Here is a 21,628-nt window from a genome sequence, read left to right on the forward strand (position 1 = left end):
TAAAGGAGATATAAATTTTTGTCCGCAATTTGGTAAATAAAGAAAATTTTCTCAAAAGAAGACGCAACTTTGTGCGTAATGTGAATAAATATAATACACATATGGACAAATTAGAAGTACACGTAAGTACTGGCAGAAGGTGTACTAATTATTTTCAATTAGTAGTAAGAATCATACTGTTGAAAGTTAAATACACTAATAATAATATCTTGAATTAAATTTAAACATATAAAATGAAGTATTTACTTGGGTAATATTTCATATTTGCCAGTAATATTATTATACCTTCCAGACTATGTCTTTCAACGTTTACGTATTAAATTCATGTACACTTGTATTAATAAATAATTAGTTAAATCTTACGTACAACAAACTGCAAGGCTATTTAATAAAAGTATTAATAAACTATTTCTCTTACAGCAGTGCTTGTAATAGAATATTCCTTCATTATACATAGTGTATATAGTAGAACTGATGATCTGCAAAGCTTTTAGGAGCTCTAGGTAGGATCGGTCACTTATTTAACATTTCATTATTTTACGCATCACTAGGTCCTTAATTCAACCGTTTAACAAGGAGAGTGACCGAAACACACTGAAACTGAACGAGATATGCGGCGCCAGTGAGAGGCAGACTTTCAACCACCGTCCAGCAGCGGAAACCGATAAGCCCTGCGCTTGGGGTGAATCGTCCACTAGCGAAAATTAAATCTTTGTATACTCTTCATTAAAGCTTTATGGTAGATTGTCGATGAATTGGCGAGACTTTTTGGTGGAAACGAGTCCATGGACAACATAATCCGGGCTTTCAAATCCATTTTAGCCGTGTAATGAAAACAGTGGTGGGGGTGGGTCTCTGGCATTGATCCGGGGAACGACAGCTCGCATTAATGCGAGGAAGACTGCAAGTACACATAGTGTCGTCATGTTGTTGTAAGGAAAGCTGCACTTTCCGCGATAAATTCTTGTGAATTAATTTTAGCATGTTTCTAGTAAAAAATTTAATGTAGCCTCTTAAGTAAGTAAACACTGACCGATATACCATAGGAAAGTCGGTGAGGTAGGAACATGTATCGCGGAATCAAATTGATAAGAAGTAGTTTTCGTTTCAACATCATTTTTCTCGAAAACTAAAGCACACGGCAAAACCAGTTTATTGTATATCTTTCGTTTATTTTCTTACATGGAATCATCTTCTGGCATACTTGGTCGTACAACGATTTACAGGACACTCTGTAATTATTCACTCTGGAAATTATTAAAAACTTCATAGTGGCCGTTGGGATTTAGATGTCTCCACGTTAAAAAAAAATTATGAATTTTTTTTATAAATTATTTTCTTTATAATTTTTTTTAACGTGGAGACATCTTCAAAAGGCTCCTCAACGCCTCCAGAAGGGAATCTCCCGCGGACGCCAGGGTAGTGTGGGATTTTTACCCACTAAAACCCCACGGCCACTATGAATTTTTTAATAATTTCCATGTAAATATCTCTATTATTAAGGCCCATTGGCAGAAACGCTCGGACACCTATTTACTTATTTTCGACATAGATCCATCGTGCCAAAGCTCATCAAAATCGGTGTCTACCTCGTGGTGTCCTCCCCTTGTTAGTGCAAATATATTGTACGTCCACTTTTAGTGTTTTCGAGAGAAACAGATTTATTAACCCTCGGTTGTCACACTGGGTCAAATTGACCCTGCAATTTATTAAGCAAAAAACTTTTTGTCGGAACTCAACTTTTGCTTCAAATTTTTTTTTAAGCATGATGACACTTTAAAGGCCAACTTTTAACGATGGGCATATATTCCACAATGTTCAAACTTTGTCTCAGAATTTTTTAGATTTAATTTAACAAATAGTTTTTAAATAACAACTGATCTAAAATTGGCAGGGTCAAATTGACCCAGTGTGATAACGACGTTCGAAAAAGTAGGTGTGACAACCGATGGTTAAACATGCAATGGTACATAAGATTCAGGGACATTCAATGAACAAAAATATTACTTTTGACAAATTTATGAGATAGATATAAATGTAATTTTTTTATACAGCACGAAGATTTTTATAACAGTCAAGAACTATTTGCTGCATATAAAGGCTCAAATTTCACAAAAAGTGGACGTACAATATTTGTGCAATAGCAATGCGACTAATTGACACGATGTCTTCAACCATTAAGTAATATATTCTAATTGTTCATAACACACTGAGATTTATCATTTACTCATCTGTCAATACATGTATAGGTTTTCTTTCTCACTCTTTTTCGCCCAGTTCGTTTCCAAATTATACATCCTCAAGTTACTATGTTGGAGTAGTAATTGGGGAAATCCCGAGGAACAGAGACAGACCCTGCAATCCCCAGCACCCCACAAATACACAAGGTGTACCATAATTTGTGGGCATAACTTGAGTAGAAAATTCAGCACACAAAAATAATAAATCTGACCTTGTTGCAGCCGTTTCCGTCTTTGATTTACAACGCAGCAGTAGATAACGTTGCCAGCATATTCGAACAACACCTGACAATTTTGAACGGTTCAGCAGGTGAATGGAAGTTTAGAGGCATGTATTCGAGCCGAAGGTGATTACTTCGAGAAATTTCTATGAAGACAGGTGAACAACTGGTTCAACACAAAAACAAGGTCAGACAAGATAAACGTTTATATGAACTTTTTCTTATTTTGTTGTGTGCTGAATCCACCACTGAAGTTATGCTCACATATTATGGTACATTCTATATTTAACGAGGTTGCGAACTTGTGTCGTAGGTGGTTCTAATATGTTTATTCTCGCCACTCGTTATATATATATGTATAAAATTTATTTTATATTTAGCATAAAGATTATAATTTAGCACAAAATCTGGTAGGTCGAGATTTAATCAAATAGCCACATACCTCTGAAACTATAAAATCAACTGTGCCTTCAATGGAAATAAATTTCTTGAAATATGAACGAAATTTAATTCCTTGAAATATCTTATATGAGATATAACTTGAAATATATATATACACATAAATAAATCACGTTCATATTTCAAGAAATTTAATTGCTTGAAATATATTATATGAGATATAACTTGAAATCTATATATACATAAATAAGTCACGTTCATATTTCAAGAAATTTATTTCCATTGAAGGCACAGTTGATTTTATAGTTTCAGGGGTATGCGGCTATTTGATTAAATCTTGACCTACCGGATTTTATCCTAAATTATAATCTATATGCTAAATATAAAATAAATTTTCGAATTGAAAGATATCTACATATGAATAAAGATTTCACCAAATTATATTACTGAGTCTGTATTCAAGGCTATTTTTGGTGAGTACAGTTTATAAATTCCAATAAATCAAAAATTTTACTAGAACTTCACGTATGTACGCAATTTCATTTATGCCTATGAATATCGTCTAGGACTTACAAGGGAAGTTAGGTAACCCGGAAATCCAGAAAATTATGCAACTTTGTGCGCAAGTAGAGTAGTTCATGCGTAAGACGAACCTATTTTTTGTTGGTGCCATAGTGCAGTTTTTGGTAGTGTAACCTAACCCCTTGAAAAAATGCAGAATTGTCTTCTTCATGGAATATCTCGAGAACGGTGGGAGATATTGCAAAGAAATTTAAACAAAAGTTGCATCTTTCTTTATATCTACAAAACTGCGTAAAAGTAATTATCAAATTAAGAATTGGTGGTGGGGGTAACTTGAAAAGTATGGATTTTTTATAATTATTTTTACGCAGTCCTGCAGATACAAAAAAAGATGCCACCTTTCGATATCTCCCACCGTTCCCGAGATATTCCGCGATATAGAAAATTCCGCATTTTTTTCGGGGACTGATTTGACAACAAAAATAGATTTTACTTATGCATGAACCACTCCACTTCCGCGCAAAATTGCATAATTTTCTGAATTTCCGCTTTGCCTAACTTCCCTTGTTAGATAATTGCACGGTAATACTATGGATCGCAATCAATTCCAAGATCGTGATCCGGACCATGAGAAAGCAGGATTTATAATCTCGTGGCCGAGCTTACTGGGTAATGGGTAGAAGAATGCATTGCGATTTTACTCGCCAACTTTGTCAAGCACAAAATCGGATCATTAAATTTTCACGCCGATTATACGCACCATTTCGTGCAACTCGTTAGACGTACATGTAAATATCTTCTGTTCGGGATCGATACGCCATGTCAACCAGACATTCAACCAACATTACCGGTACAAATATATTTTTCATCCTGCACGGCAAATAGTTTGAAACACGAACTTTCGAACTGGCATGGCGTGAGACATACATTTTGTACATTGTATATTGTTTGAGTATTATATGTATAACATAAGTGTACTTACAAAACATTTAAAATTAAAATTTAGAATTCATATTTTTAAAATTCAAAATTTTAAAATTCAAATTTCAAGTTTTAAAATTAAAATATTTAGAATTCAAATTTTAATTTTTAAAATTAAATTTTTTAAAATTAAAATTTTTAGATTCAAAATTTTTAGAATTCAAAGTTTTAGAACTAAAATTTTTAGAATTTAAATTGTTGTGCCATGGTTATATAAATAAGTGTGAAGAGAGATTGGTAAATAAATAAATACAGATCACTTAGCGGCGAGACTTACGCAAAATTGTATTGTATTGAAAGTTAAAAAGAAGAAGAAAAAATACAGTACGTGTCTAATAATTATCACAAGTGAAATTCGATGATTCTAAAGTTTTACTTAATTGGACGTACAATAGATCGAAAATCTACAAACCATCGAAAGTGAATATGTTAAGGAAAGACACCAAAGACGGGCCCCCCAATTCGCTTTCTACATACATATGTATAAGTTTCTTAATATCCCTACTAATATATAAAAGTGAAACGTCTGTTTGTTTGTCCTTCTTTCACGCCTAAACGACTAAACAGATTTCAACGAAACTTTGAATATACGTTACTTTCGTTCTGGATTAGATTATATGCTATTTATTTTATTTCCTGGGCTTTTTTATTTTGGACACATCATAAATAATTCCCGAGTAAAGCCGGGCAACGGGTCAGTTAGTTAAACATAAAATTAATTTTTCAATGTCAAACGATTCTTTCATTAGTTTCCCAAAAGCTAGCTTTGTCACAATGCATGTAAAAAATTACAGGGAAAGACACTTCCTCTACTGTTAGAACCGATGAGAAGAAACTCATGGAAGTATGGTGATGTTCTTTTGTAAATGGGACAAACAAATTGCGGAATCAAATTTACGTTCATTCTACACCCCATTAATAAACAAAACTGTTTAGCGAGGATAATTCAGAGAAACGAGCTGCAGAATGAACGTAAATTTGATTTTGCAAAGGATGGGCGAGCAGTAGATTGGAAAAGGGGAAGACATCTTCACAATGTATCTACATATATATATAAAAGTAAAAAATGTATCTGTGTATGTATGAATATAGGTATGTATATTTGTTAAGTAAAGGCTTCTATATCGGTTAACGTGTCCACACCAAATTTGGCATGAATATTCTTCGACATCCTAGGAAAAATACTGTGCCCCTTCAACCACCCCCAAAGCCCACCCCCTGTTAAGCCCGAGCAATTTATTGTATTATAGGGCAGTAATTTTCAATAATTTTAAGGGATAATATGTGAGGAATATTGATTCTTCACATATTCCCCCTTAAAAATAAAATAAAAAATAAATAATTATAACCTTTTAAGGAAATAAAAAATGTCTGGATTGATATTTTATAATATATAAAGTAGTACCTACATAGGTACCTATGTAGGTATTTCTGTTTATTCCCTATTAATTCCTAAACACTCTAACCAATCTGGACCAAACTGTGCATAATTACTCTCTAAATAGAACCCTGCGGCAAGTATAGACAACCATGCAATCTGGACATCCCACCCCATCCCGTTTATTCCATCCCCTTGACACTTTATGGTAATCAAAGTTTCTACTTTGCCCTAGTGTATCATATATTAATTTTCGGTAGAATTCAAACGTACCATCGCACAGTGGTACGCGTAATGGACAAAAGTCAAGAATCCGAAGTGTTTGATCCACAAATTCTTGTATCTTAAAATGTTCTCATAACTTCTGCTGAATTTAATAATTTGTTGTCAAAAGTGATAGTAGAAATTCAATACAAATTTCGGTGCATTTCTTTATGCTTTCCATTTGGTTTTTATAAGTTGTGTTAATACTGTCATACCTTCAAAAAAAATTTCTGGTATCCCCCCCCTCTAGCCAGAAGTATATTCTTCAAAATAAAAAAGTTTCAGTCGAATCGGATAATATTTGGAAATACAGGTCTCACCGTTTTGAGAACTCTGTTTCGAGAAAAACGCGTTTAAAGTTTTACGTGGGCCCTGAGTGGCCGGTTGTTGCCCATTTGCCGCTACTCAAATGCCTATAAATTCGATAATTTTACGGATTTTAACAAATCCTTTTAAACACGTATTCCTAAAAGGTTGAACATTCGAAAAATAAAATAAAAAAAATCGACTTTTAGACCGGAAGGTCCTCTTACGGAAATATGATTTTGTTTGTATTCTCCAAACTCGTATTAATACAAAAATCTTCAATTTAGCAAGCACAGTATTTTTGTGACAAAAGAAATTCCCAACAACGGTAATTTTTCAGGGCGTTATAGTGGAAAGACCCCTTAATAGTTCACAAGTGTGTAATACAGAATTAGATCGATTTAAACTCGTGCATACATCACTGTTTTTTTTTATATACCTAGTTAGTCGAATTATCAATCGTGTAATCGCACACAATGCACGAAACTAATGTACTGTATATAACTAATAATTTTGCTAACGCTGCTAAAGATTGCTGTATTTCAGTCGATATCAATGTGTTACTATACCCATAACCTATTTAGTTAAAAGCAATTTATAAAACACCAATATTACACACTTGCTCAAGTACAACGAAATAACACTCGCCAAAGTTTTACTCTGATGGAAAATATGTATCATTAAAAAGATAATTACTGATCGAATATGTCATTTTACTTGCTGCAAGTATTTTAGATTCACAAATAATTCAGAGGGAAAAACCAGAAGAGGGAAGGATATGCTAAGATATTAGATGCCAAGAATTTAAAGAAGAATAAACCGATCTTTTTAATAAAAAAATGTACTCGTACCGACGTTTGCAGCGACGGTTTCTTAGAAAACAAATTACAATGATAAAATCTACGCGAAAATGTGAAATGATTTTCTCCGGGATATGAGAAACATTGTAAAACGGATGGTGTAGTAGTTAATTTTGTTCGACAACATTGAGCGTGTGTAATATTTAATTTACAGAGGTTCTTTACTGGCGTTTCATTATTTATTTTGTAGCATTCGTAAAGCTTGAAGCTATCGTACAAATAAATTCAAATTGCAAGATGCAGAATATGCACGAGTTAACGAGCATTTAGCCGGCGCCGGTTGGCGAAGAGCGGAACGTGGAAAACTCCAAAGAACTTGCTCTTTGAAAGAACCAGCTGTAAACAAGCTGAAAAAATGCGCAAATCTTTCATATCCGGTACGCGTTTGAGAATACTGAAAGGGAATCCTTTTCCTTCTATTGCATTTAACAAGTTCGTAAGGCTGAAGGGGCTTGACGTTTGCAGATGGCCAAGAAAGGAAAAAAGGGGGACAGACGTAGGCGGAATGTGCTGGCCGAAGGAAAAGAAATTACTATCTTGCCTTGCGGGCAAATCATCGCCTGGATGAACGGAGAACGGGAGGATAATGATATATCCAATGGCGGCATACCTATAGCCAGTGGGATGGCGTTAACGTGTATAGGTGCCGCAAGAAATATGCGGGAAGGGACAATTGCCGCAATTAGCTGTAATGTAATACGTATAATGTCATGGAACAGAATTCAACCACGTACTAAAATAATTCCAGCATATCGCCGTAAGAAATTGGGCGTACCTATAGCCTTTACTAATTCTCTACGATATTTAACAAAAGAAATTGTTACCTTTTATCAATCAAAATCCAGTTAAATTGATATTAAATTTCAGACTTTAAAGAGTGAAAGAAATAGCTTCTTTTTGGTCCCACGATTTTGGAATTGAACTGTGTGCCAAATGATGCCTTATGATGAGACGTTAATCGCAACAAAGTTTCAAGTTAAGGTGAAAATTAGTTTCTGAGATATGGGAGGTGAAAGAAGTGAAAATTCATTACCGCAGCAGCCGATTCGCTTCGATGTACGGACTTTTATGTTTTATGACAGTCCAATAATTTAAAGAATTGTTGCCAAGGGTTTTGCTGACGGCTAACAACGAATTTGAACTTAGATTTTCTAAATTCATAATGGCAGATTCGATATAGCGAATCGTATGTGAAAACATATTCAAATTTTCATAAAACTTTGGTCTAATATTCGTGACGTCAAAAGTTATAAAATTAATTTTCGAAACTAATATTTATGGTTTTAACAATAATTAGTTTCAATTTTGTGGAAGCCATGTATTCTGATTGATGGAATGTCAATGTATGCACATGTTCACTTACGCTCGTGGTCGCTGAGTGACTCTTTATTAGCGACACTCTCGCAATAGAAGTTATGAGTTTTGAAAATCTAAGTTCAAATTCGTTATTAGCAGTCAGCAAAATCCCTGGGAACAATTTCTTAATTATCGGACTCCCATAAAAGTCCGTACGTCAAAGCGTACGAGTTGGTGCATTAATGAATTTTCACTTCTTTGACCTACCATATCTGAAAAACTAATTGTCACCTCAACTTGAAAATTTATTTGGCACAATATTCAGCTCAAAATCGTGGGACCAAAACGAGGCTAAAACAGGCCTCATTTTTGGGTCACTCTTTTGATTAGTAACAACACAGTAAGTACGTAACATTTAATACAGAAATAGAAGTTTTTATTTCACTATGAAATTGATCAATTATGTATATTATTGCAAATTACATTATCTTTGAGGTCTTAAGAAAATGAAGTTAATAATTTGTTAACACTTGTTACAAAAAAAGTAGGAACCCTTTCAGGTGTTTCATAAAATACACAAGTAGAAATTATTCCATAACCTATTTAATAGAAATTATTCCATAAATTATTTCCATAACCTTTAGGGGTCCGACAGAGCCTTTTTTGGGGCTTTGAGTAAACACACTACTTAAAAATGATATAAAGTATAACTACGTATGTGTGTGTGTTAGTGTTCGGCAGTGTTTTTGTGAATGTTTGACTACAAATTTGTTGTGCTCAAAAGAACACAAAAAGAAATACAAAAAAATACAATAATTCCTCAACCAACAGGAAAATACCAAAAATAATAATAAAATCATGGTACAGAGAAGAAAAGATGATACACAAACTTTCTATCTCGACGTCGTTAGCTCTAGGTAACGCTAAAAGATAGTTCTCTGAATTTTAGTATACCTACAGTGGCGTGCAAAGTATTCGGCACCCTTTAAAATCGCATAATTTTTTTTTTAAATTAATCCAAACGACTATAGTTTTTTTTTTGCAAAGATAGACGAATTAGTTTGCTAAGTGACGTGATTCGTCGTTTTGAAAAAAATATGCACTTGGTCGGAATAGCAAAAAAAAAACAGAAAAGGTCTTTTTTAATTTTTTTTTTATGAGCCTGTGACGAATATTCAGAAAACCCGTTTGTTAATTTAAGTAAGTTATATACATGCCTAAAATTTCATCAAAATCGGTTAACGTTGCTCTGAGTTATAAACGCTTAAAAATCGCAGAATAAGGTCGAATATCGTGAAATTCTCGAAATCAGCGAAATTCCAGAAATCAGCGATTTTCGACCTTATTCTGCGATATTTAAGCGTTTATAACTCAGAGCAACGTTAACCGATTTTGATGAAGTTTTAGGCACGTATATAACTTACTTAAATCTACAAACGGGTTTTTTGAATTTTCATTACAAGCTCACAACAAAAAGTTAAAAAAAACGACTTTTACAATTTTTTTTTTTCTATTCCGACCAAATGCATTTTTTCAAAACGGCGAAACACGTCACTTAGCAAACTAATCCTTCTAGCTTCCAAAAAAAAACTCATGTCGTTTGGACCAATTCTAAAAAAGTTATGCGATTTTAAAAACCGTCAAATACTTTTTTTACTCACTGAACCTACCTACAGTACGCCGGTTCGTGGCAGCGTATGCGCCAGCATGGGACAAAACAAATGACGAAGTTGACCTTTGTTTCCGAGATATTTGCGAAAAACTTCTTTTGACTTATTCCAACGCAACGCATTCCACTTTCCAACTTGTCCCCGGTATTAGTATCGGTTGGGGCTAGACTAGCGCGAGGGGCGCGCGCCCGCTTGCGGGCGCGTAATGCCTGATTGCGAACTGACGTGAGTTTAGAGATTTCAACCAGAAACTTGCGGATGCCCGTCAACACCCCGCCTCATATCGGTTCGCTATCATGCTTTACGCGCCCTAGAGCGGGCGCCCCCTCCCCCTCCACGCTAATCTAGCCCCAACCAAACACTAATACCCGGGACAAGTTGGAAAGTGGAATGCGTTGTGTCGGAATAAGTCAAAAGAGGTTTTTCGCAAATATCTCGGAACACTAACCAAAATTACAACACCAAAGCAAGAAATCGCTTTATATAAGCATCTCGGAAACGAAGGTCGCGCGGCGGTGACGTGTATAGGAAAAAGTTGTTCAGAATGTTGAGTTTCACAAAATATCCAAGAATCATTGAAATCGGTGAGGTGAAAACACCTGTTCGGCATAATTACCGCTTTATGTTCATTTAAAACTTTTAATGAATGTAAAATTTTAATTTTCAACTTTTCTGCTCGTTGTATTTCTTTGACTATCGCAGTCGATGCACAGATTAAAAACAGTCGATAGAGAGAACATGATCTCTAATCGGGGTATTTACTTCGTGTGGGTATAGGTTTGTTTTCACATGGCAATAAAGAACACGTAAGGTAATCTGTCTCGTGCATGTCCTTCTCTGCGGCTGTTATTTTTCCACGGCAAGTATTTTGACGCACAGTGTGACGTGTCTGATCGATTGAAATTTCACTCATCGGACAACCGTTCCGCATGGCTGGTTAAGTAGGTATGTATGTACGTTTTTTATTCCCCGGTGCCAAGGCCGTGGCGATCGCGAAGAAGAGGCACAAGAAAAAGAGGTAAAAAGGAAGTGCTGCTATCGGTAGAAAGAGAGAGTGAAAGTGGTTGTGTTACTTTGACGACTTTTCTTGCGGTGAAAACAAGCCAAGGTTACAACGCTTTGTTGCATCGTCCGTGAGCTCCAATTTCTTCGGCAATTCTGCCTGCCGAATCGCTACTAGGCTAGCTCAGCATAGTTTCGCTGCATGGTGCAATTATGCTGCGACTTCTCTTTAAAATCTTAAATCGTTCTGAATGAAAAGTTCTCCCTTTCCTCTTGAAAGTTACGCGGCTCTGTGACTTTGCACCCAGCTGCATTTTCACTCAGCCCAAAAAGCAATGCTTCTTAATTGAACAGAGGTTTACCCAGTAAAGTGAAGGTAAGTTTTGTTGAAATGGTGAGGATAATGTGCGGGTCAGAAAGTCTAAACTAATTTGGAACACCAGCTCTTTTAAACTTATCGTAAAAATTCAAAATAAAATACAAATTATTTATTAATTAATTATTTTTAAAAATTCAACATTATCAATACTTGCTTAATTAAAAATTTGGCTGTACTTCCGAATGGCCCCGGTGGCCGATCGGCACGAGATTTCTGGCGAGGGGTGGGGAGGAGGGTGTTTGGACCCTAAATCTAAAATTGTTGCTTCGGGAATTTATTAGTGTACGAGATATTAATAAAAAACTTTTAGTATATCTGTTGACTTATTCCGACATTACGCATTCCACTTTCCAACTTGTTCCGGATATTAGTATCGGTTGGGGCTAGATTAGTGTGGGGGGCGCGTAAAGCGATGTAAGTTTGGAGATTTCAACCAGAAACTTGGAGATGCGATCCATCCTATTATACAGGGTGGATACTACTACTTTATTGGTAGGCAATACTCTAGGTGGGGGGGGGGGGGGGGGGGTGATTCTACAGGCCAAAATAAGAGGAAAATATATAATACAATTTTTTAATATCGCGCTTCGTTTTCGAGAAAATAGGCTTTGAATTTTAGCTAAACATGTATGCCATTTAGGCGCCTGAGGGGCACGCGGAGGTAAGGGAAACGCGTCCAGCTGTCCGTAGGACAAATTGGGGGAGGGCAGGATGAAACCCCGTTAGGGCTACGTATATACAGTCCACAAAAATAATTTGTAAAAAAAATTAAGAATAATTTGTAAAAAAAATTAAGAATAATTTGTAAAAAAAATTAAGAATAATTTGTAAAAAAAATTAAGAATAATTTGTAAAAAAAATTAAGAATAATTTGTAAAAAAAATTAAGAATAATTTGTAAAAAAAATTAAGAATAATTTTTTTTAATATTTCGGAAACTAATAAATTCCCGAAGATACAATTTCAGATTTAGGGTCCACACCCCCTCCCCACCCACCCCCTCAAGCCTCGTGTCGATCGGCCACTGGGGCCATTCGGAAGTATGTCCAAAAATTTTAATTAGGAATGATATAATAATTAGAGTAATACAGCAGCTCGGTTTTCTTGCAGACATTAACATATAATGCAAGTGAAAAAAACTATTTATATACCCGTTTCACTTACAATGATATAATGCTTGTGGCGTGAGTGACTCACTATTGACAATTGTAATTTTCACACTTTTTATTCGACCGTCATCAGAATAGCATCGATAGTTTTGTGAGATTCTCTCGATGAAAATGAGCCCAGACACAATGCAATGTGAACTTTCCACTACCATTTTTCAGTAGATGAATTATACGTTACATATAATTAAAAATGGCCCGAATTACGTCGTATTTATACTCGTTTTCATCAGGAAAACTTCACCAATCCATTGGTAAAACTCTCGCGAATATCCATGAAAACTATGAAAATTTTAATTTCCTATCGTGGCTGTCCCATCTGGCACGCCGGTTTTATTACTCTTGGCTGTCGACACGGCGGCTCCCCGTGGGCGAAGGGTTGCTCACGCCGAGTAAGCAAACAGCGGTAGGGACAGTTCGCACGCATAGGCAGGGGAACCGCAGAACGCATACATGCGGGGACTGTATTACACTTCGTGGTAGTTGTTTGTACATACGAGCCAAAATCGTTTCAGCAGATATTCAAATGCATAGTAAATATGGGAAAAAATCCATAAGGCACACATTTTCCCCAGAATACAGTTTACAGCTAAAGAAATTTACGGTTACAGGTTCATCGCATTTCAAACTTATCTTATTGTTAGAATTTAACTCGCCACGGTCGAGGAATACTATTTTATTATTGGAAATTCGAAGAGAGTAAAATTTTAACCGCACCGTGGTTAGCTTTAGCTTTATCTGTCGCGTAAATCTTTCGTTGGAATAAATATTATGGCAGTAGTAGACTGTACGTAAAAGCATGCCAACCAATGGAAGAACATGTTGGATTGCTATAATTATTAAAAGGCAAAAGTGATTCAACATTCAGGGAAACCTGAATATAGTAGAAAATAATGGTACGTCTGTAGAACGGCTTTTCCTTTCAATATCCAGCAACGGTGATAAAACAGTCCGTTGTTAGAAAAGAGCTCACTTCTGTTCGGTATACTGTGTTGGAAAGACATTCTTTCCTAGTCGTGAAATAAAACTAGAATATAAAATATAAAAGGCTCATTTATTTAATAACCAAACTCCTACAGAACAAACTTGGAAACCGAGTCTCAGAGAATCATATGTTTTTGCCTCTAGACATGTATACGAAGCCAAAAGCTGACGAGAATAACGAGAAGAACGTTTATCGCCCCGATCCGTCACCGCCGGAGCACATGCTGAAGAAATTAAAATTTTTTGCCCATTTCCTCGAACGAACGAGCAGCCACCATCCGTAGCACGCCGCTGTGGAATACCAGTAAAAAAAAAAGAAAATAAAAACCAGAAAATGAAGCAACGTCTGACGCCATCGGCGGGCGATGCTTTCAGAATTCATTAATGAAAATTTCACTCGCCGGTATCTCCATCAGCGATCAACATTTCCGTCCTAGTCCTTTCTTACTATTAAAAGCATTGTGCTTTAAACATCAACTAAGTTTCGTGTAATTTCTACTTCTCACCGCTTGCATAATGTCCGATAGTTAGGATAACCCACAATTTTGTGGACGTGTCTACTTGTTCATTACTTCTTTGTTTAATTTAAATTGCATATGTTAATTTGCACTTTAGATGGCTGCTTATATTTTCAATAATATGTGAACGTCTCCTCTGGGAAACCTTTTTTCCACCGAAAATTTATATGGATCGAAAGCACGTATCAAATAGCACGCAGAAATAACAATTTTGAGTTTAGGAATCTATTCGTTGAAAAGTTATGATGGCGAAAAAGTTGCAAAATTTTCACATATTTTTTAACCTTTATTGTGACAGTTACAGTGGTTGTCGCATATGATTCGTTGTTGGAGGCTGGAGGGGGTAGGAGTATGTAGTTTCTTTGTTTTTCGAAACGGTTACATTGAGGGATTTCGACAGCATAAAATACTTAGGGTGTTTCGAAAATACTTTAAAATACTTCTTTTACATTTCGAACAAAATTGTCTTTTTATGTTATACTAGGTTTACTAGGTTTCGCTCAAAATTTAGTTTTCGATTTTATAAAAAAAAATAATTTGTTTCTAGTTTTTTTTTATAAAATTAATCACATTCATCTGAATTATTCAGGCATAATAAGCTGAGGCACATTTCGCAACCCCAGAGTTTATCGTTCCAAAGTTTTTAGGCGACAGACAAATACAAAAACGTATAGAAGTTTTCTGCTTTATATATTAAGATATTTAAATACTGCACTCCCTCCCCTCCGTACTGTATTTCCGTTGACTTGTTCCCAAACAACGCATTCCACTTTCTAATTTGTCCAGGGTATTAGTATTGGTTGGGGCTAGATTAGTGCGGGGGCGCGTAAAGCATGGCAGCGAAGCGATGTGAGTTTGGGCATAACCAAAAATATTTTTTTCCCCTCGAAAAGTAGGAAGTGGGTACGTTTTTAGTATCTGAGGGTCTGTGATTATACTCACCAATACAGCCTACGTTGTAAAATATTGATTAAAAAAAAAGTATCCATTCAAATTGAAGCATAATAGTTGGTCACATTAGGGGTTAGAATATACGTCAATATTTCACAGTCCCTTTCACTTAATAACTGTTTACTGAATAGATTCCTAGACTCAAAATTGTTATTTTTGCACGTTGTTTGATACGTGCTTTCGATCCATATAAATTTTCGGTGAAAAAAAAGGTTTCCCAGCGGAAAAGTTTACCCTACATAATTAATGTCAGTCTATAATGAATCTACTTCGCTTGTCTTCTATGTCATACCGTAATAGTTTTAATTTTAAAGAAATTTTCATACGAATGTCACATATCACTTTGATATTCACCTATATCCAACGCAGATGTACTCGTGATAAATGTATAACACTAAACGTTAAAGCAATATTTTAATTGTAAGAAGAGTGCACGAGCGAAACTGATTTCACCGTGACGTTTCACTGTAGAATAGCACGAAACTTCTGTGTCACGAATACACCGTTTATTTGACGAGCATACAGCACGAAACAATAAACCGCGTTTTCCCGTGGAATTGAAATTGACGTATTTCCGGGCCGAAAACAATTGTCGAATCACGCCTTAACCATCGATGCACTTCCGTTCTTCAATTACTCAATCACCGGACATCAACGAGAGACGCAAATACGAGACTGTTGTTGAGAACGGTGAAATTAAATACATTGTTCGGAACGCGTGTCGTTTCAATAATATACACAGCAACATTTTCACCGAATCGTGGCATAGCTGTGCGCCTATTTTACAAATTGCCACTCGAGGCCACTGGATACGTGTTTTCTAATTATTATTAGCAATTTAAGAGACACTAATTTTCAAGGTCTTTCAGTCGATTCGTCGCGATATATGTAGGAACGTCTCACCTCGTGCGTATGCCGCAGTAGTTGTCAAACGGGCCGGTATATCTTCACTGCGAAAGGTTTGAAGGTTAGGTTTTCGCCGGTTCGAATAGAGTAGCGTTGTTTTCCTTTCATTCACGTTTTGCTGTTTCACTGTGTTGCAAGTTAACCGTACCAATTGTTTAACAAATCATTCGGCGATTGTACACGCGTATAATATTCACTTGAATTGTAAACCGGAATATCGGATTCTTCGCTCTTTCGTGCTATATGCGGCTCGACATTACGCGCGCGCTCTGGTGGCTGGTTCGTGTAACTTGGCTGCTTCTCGGCCAGGTACGTGCCCTCGAGAATAGCAAGCCACAGTTCAAAGACAAAATCTAGTGTTACAATTCAAGGAATGCTTAACACAGCATTTCTACATTGTGTACGTACACATTCTCACTTTCATTATTTTTTCCATCATTGATAACGAATTTATAACTTGATGGTGTCTTATACAGGGTATTCCATCTAAATAGATTCGCGCGCGACATCTTCGAAGCTATTGGCGATATTAAATTTGTTTTAGATAGTAGTTCAAATAGCCTAGTCCAGGTGGAGGTCTACTGGGGGTATGAATGTCAAATTCGGGCTTTTAAATGGAATCATGTACTTTGTAATGCATTTGTTGACGCAGTTTTTTCGTTCGTTGTAAAAAAAGTATTAACGTCTGCGTGCTGAAAAACCATTGGTTTACGAGAGGTTTTAAATTAATGGCTTTTTGACACAATTGCCCTAATTTTGATCTAAAACACTTTTCGACATCATTAATATTTTCGAACATATTAATATTCGTGTGGAAAAAAATTAGACATCCTTATTAGGGAAAATTTTAATTTGAATTTTCACTTGGCCTGGGGGTGGGATAGTTGTCTTTTCGATTAACCAAACACAACTCTAAAAAAATTTGGAAAATATTCATGTCTGCAGGTTCCTTTTTCTCCTAAAAATGATTATGATTATATGATTATATGATTATATGATTATATGATTATATGATTATATGATTATATGATTATATGATTATATGATTATATGATTATATGATTATATGATTATACGATCATTTTTAGGAGAAAAAGGAACCTGCAAACATGAATATTTTCCAATTTTTTTTTTTTACAGTTGTGTTTGATTAATCAAAAGACAACTATTCTGCACCCAGGCCAACTGAAAATTCAAATTTAAATTTTCGCCTATATAGTAACGCTCCGCCCTAATCCCCATGTACAACTTACAAACCTATTATCCAAACGATCACATAATTGTTTTAAAAGCAACATTTGCAAAAACATAAGCGAAAATTCTAAGCATAAAATTAACAGGAACAGCCTATTGAGAGTTTACATTTCCTTTGTTTAAAAACCACATAGTAAGAACATACCTAAGCATTTTCTGCTCCGAAAGAAGCATAAGCAAGCACACCGTTTGCAATAAGTATTATACAGAGCGGAGGAAGAATTTTTTAATGAATAAATATAAATGGCGATTGACAGATTTAAGGGCGGTCTATATAAATTCGGAGTAAAATACGTAATATTAAATAAGTAATGCCTTTGGTCCGCTTCGAAACGATTTTGTTCGGATTTTTAATAAATATCATGGACCAGAATTGGGCATTATATAGAAAACAATTGTTTAAACAAAGGCTCGAATAAAATATACTTCACCTTCTTTCATTATACAGAGATTTGAATAATCAGAGTTATGTATCTTTGTACGACGAGTAATGGATGAATGGATTTATTTCATGAGAATTTATCTGGTCAATAAAGATTCTTTGTTTTTAATCGTGAGACGCTTTATCTTCAAACTGACAATGAGACTCCGAGGATAGATGCTGCGCGTTCTTCTATGTATAAATATTTGAGAAACAGCGCGTTGGACAGATGTGAATTCAATTAACAACTAACAATTACAAACAACTAAAAATTTTAAGCTCTGAAGTTAATTATAAATGAGACTTAAAAGTAAGTTAGTTGTACCTGCAATTTAAGAAACTAGAATTTGCAATAATTTAATCCTTTGTATTATTTATCTTTATATTTGAAGTAGATTTTCAAAATAACTCAATATTTATTGAACGAAAAGAATTTATTGCACTACGAAAACTAATTGTCGGTTATTGCACAATTAAAATTGACGGTTAAAAAATGCCGTTTGTCTTTTTTAGTTACAACTGAAGATTAAATTTTTATTAGTATCATTCGGTTTTTATTTACGTTAGAATTGTTGGAATTAAAAGCAATCGCAATGGAGTTTAATTGATTTCCTTTCATTTCGATTAGTTGATTATTTTCTTCTTCCCTGTGCCATGCTAGTGTTCAAAAACTCGCGCCGAATGAGAGAGCATGGTCGCGGGTCGGAGGAGTGCGTGATTGGATGCGTGGGGACAGAGTGATTGATCGATATGAACGAGAAAGTGTGCAGGGCGTGCGAACGAGCGGGTGTACCTATAACGAGCGAGTGAGTAAGCAACGAAATAAAGTTTAATTGAAGCAAGTTTCCAAATTTTATTTCCTTAATAAATTCGCCACAATTGATTAATGCCAAACTGTATTTAATTTAGAATATTATAAGTTGTAGCTAACTTCGTAAATATTACATGCCAGCTTGTATCCCCACAGTTCACACGTGGGCCACAGGGTCAGTGGCGGATTTAACAGGGCGGCTGATGAACAGTTGCCGCCTGGGCCCTTGTCCAGAAGGCACCCCCAGGGCCCCATCTCCAAAAAAATTATGATTAGGCATAGATATCAAAATACTATTTTTTTTTTCGCACTACTACACATGACCCGCTTTTAGTACACTACCTCTTCATTTTCTCGAAAAGATGGGCCTCTCAGAACCTTTCCCACCTAGGCCTTGTTTCTTAAATCCGCCACTGCACAAGGCCCAATGCTTTTCAAGTGTTCATAATTAATAGACGAAAGAACCCTCGGACCTCGGATAGACGCACTCTCAAAAGTTATTCGAGCTGCAAATAAACATCGAAGAACGGTGTACATAAAGATGGACACCTTATTGGACGAGAAAACGGACGAACTAAAAAAACTATCTATCATTATTCGTTAAATAAATTCCCATCGAATAAATCCATTTATTCGTCACTGGTCGAATAATGAAAACTCGGATTATTTATTTAATTATTTGATATACACGGTGCAAGACCATTTAAGGATAAGAGAAAAATAGAAAGTATAGTATAGTAGAGACAACAAAAAAGGGAAAAGAAAACAAAGGAAACAAAACCAATGACAAAAAGAAACAGGTAGAAAAGAACAAAGCGAAAGAAAGAAATGCCGACTACGTACGGTTATTATCTTTACTCGATGAATATGAATAACATTTTTTTATTTCTTATTCGTTATTCAACATTTTATTTAGATAAAAATTATTAGAAGGAAAATTCTGCTCGTCTCTGACAACGACCTGCGGATACTTTATTCCCGAGTTACAGTTTACTAGGGCAGTTCGGGTACTCGAATATTCGAGCAGCTTGAAATTCGGACCGAGCCAGGCCTCGGTTCTCGAGCCGAGCCGGGTACCCGTAAAAAACGAGCTGCCCGAAATATCTGGGTACTTAGTCCGAATTTCTCCGGGCGGCTTGAAAAATCCGGGTAGTCCGAATTTTTGCGGTCGACTCGGAAGAACCAGGTAGCTCGAATTGTTTCTGGTGGATCGGAAGAACCGGGTAGCCCGAATTGTTTCGGGTGGCTCGGGAAGATCCGAGCGCCACGAATGTGGTTCGAGCACTCCGACTATGTCGAATAGGTGAAATATTTCGAACGGTATGAACGTATGGAATATTTTAAGAAATACTTTTCCGCTGAGATGTAAAATATCGTCACCAATGATGCGAAAAATTAAAATGTAAACGGCAAACAGAAATATTAGGTAGCAATTGAAAATAATTAATTAATTCAAATCTGCTTTTTAATTTCGTTTTTGCCATGTTCTTTTTGGTTTAAATTTCATTTCAACATTTATCTTTGTTTCTTAATAAACAAATAAAGAAATAATCGCGATCTGCTTGTAAATGTTTGAATATGTGCATCCTGCGTAATTAATTCTGGCAATTCACTATTTTGTATTGAATTAATGTAAATTTATAAGTTTAAATTCGTAAGTAGCAGCCCAATCAATTCGAACGGAACGTCATGCACACTAGGCGCCAGAATCGGCTTCCCTTTGGAAATTTGACAGCGTTGCATGCCTCTGGAACTGCCGAGTTACGCCTAGTGACATGCAGCGTTGCCAAATTTCCGAGGGGAAGTCGTTTGGACGCCTAGTGTACCTATGTGAACGCGATTCTAACCCGTTCGAACATGATAGCGTAACGTAAACAATGTTCGTTAGGTACCGGATAACAATACGAACGACATTATTAGTTTGCAATTAATTTCCGTATCATAGCACGTTGTTATTGTAACACTGTAACGGCAGAGGTCTATTTCGCGTACGAGCGGACGAATGGGAGTAGTATACATAATGTATGTAGAAGGAAAGAAGCCTAGCCTCTTTATCAGGATACCTATCCACACTGGACTGCCCACGCGAAAAAGAAATGTTCGTGGGCATTCGCAGGTATCTTGTAAAGATAAGATTATTTCTGCTATTGAAGGACATCCTTGTAACGACACGTCAGAGAATGTGGTTCGTGTACAATATACTGTGCGCGGCTGAGAAGATGGCAAACGGAAGGAATGCGAGTCCGATTGGATATACATATGTAAGGGAGAGTAGGGCAAAACGGAACGTCAATGTTTTTCTTAGATAAAAGCTGGGGCGAATGAGTTGGTATTATGTGACATGGGACCAAACGGTCCTCACAGCGTTTCGTGACAGACCATAGACCCGGCACACGTTACTCTTCGATTAACCGTGTTGTAAAAATTTCCGGTATCGAAGCTTCGACATTGTGCTGCAGTTTCGAACATCCAGGTCGGTTGATCAGTAGAGGAGGATCACCTGCATGGCTTGCACACTCCATGAACCTAAATCCGTTTAACTTCTTTATTTGGGTACATTTCAAATAGCGTGTCTACTGAAGGCTAATTGTAATACATATGTAAATAGTATCCTCATATGGAACTTTGAAAGATTGTCACCCGGAGTCAAAGTATTCGTGGATCCATATGTAGGGGCGGATTTGAAGATTGGGGGCCCTTGGCCAACAATCGTCTGCCGCCCTTTCAGCGAAATATCATCAGATATATTATTTAAAAAGAGTCGAGACAATTTCAAAATTATTTCAAAATGACAACTCACATCTGAGTTACTGCTAATTCGCAATATGGAAAAAAGTGAATTGTTTTTGAAGTAGTCTCAAGCCTCTGTGTTTAAATCTTTTCCAATCGCTGCCGCTCAAAATTCGCCGGTCCACAAATTTTGCCGCTCCCCAAAATTAATCGCTCCCAAAAATTTGCCGCTCGCTAAAATTTGTCCCTCCCCAAAATTGGATGCTCCTCCAAATTTGATGCCTATCAAATTTTGCCGCTCTCCAAATTTCGGCGCTTCTCAGAATTTATCGCTCCCAAAAATTTGCGGCTCCCCAAAATTTGTCGCTTC

General features: G+C 36.1%; 1 protein-coding gene across 1 annotated transcript in view; it reads right to left on the reverse strand.

Annotated features, from left to right (window-relative positions):
• Positions 1–16,328, reverse strand: part of Brat (tripartite motif-containing protein brain tumor) — a 159,831-nt gene extending 143,503 nt beyond the window's left edge. Inside the window, exon 1 of the mRNA XM_076814180.1 lies at positions 16,040–16,328. The gene's annotated coding sequence lies outside the window, so the exon portion shown is untranslated. The remainder of the gene's footprint in view (positions 1–16,039) is intronic.
• Between the last annotated feature and the right edge of the window lie 5,300 nt (positions 16,329–21,628).

Source organism: Andrena cerasifolii, chromosome 1 (assembly GCF_050908995.1).
Source record: "Andrena cerasifolii isolate SP2316 chromosome 1, iyAndCera1_principal, whole genome shotgun sequence".
NCBI classification, from domain to species: Eukaryota; Metazoa; Arthropoda; class Insecta; order Hymenoptera; family Andrenidae; genus Andrena; species Andrena cerasifolii.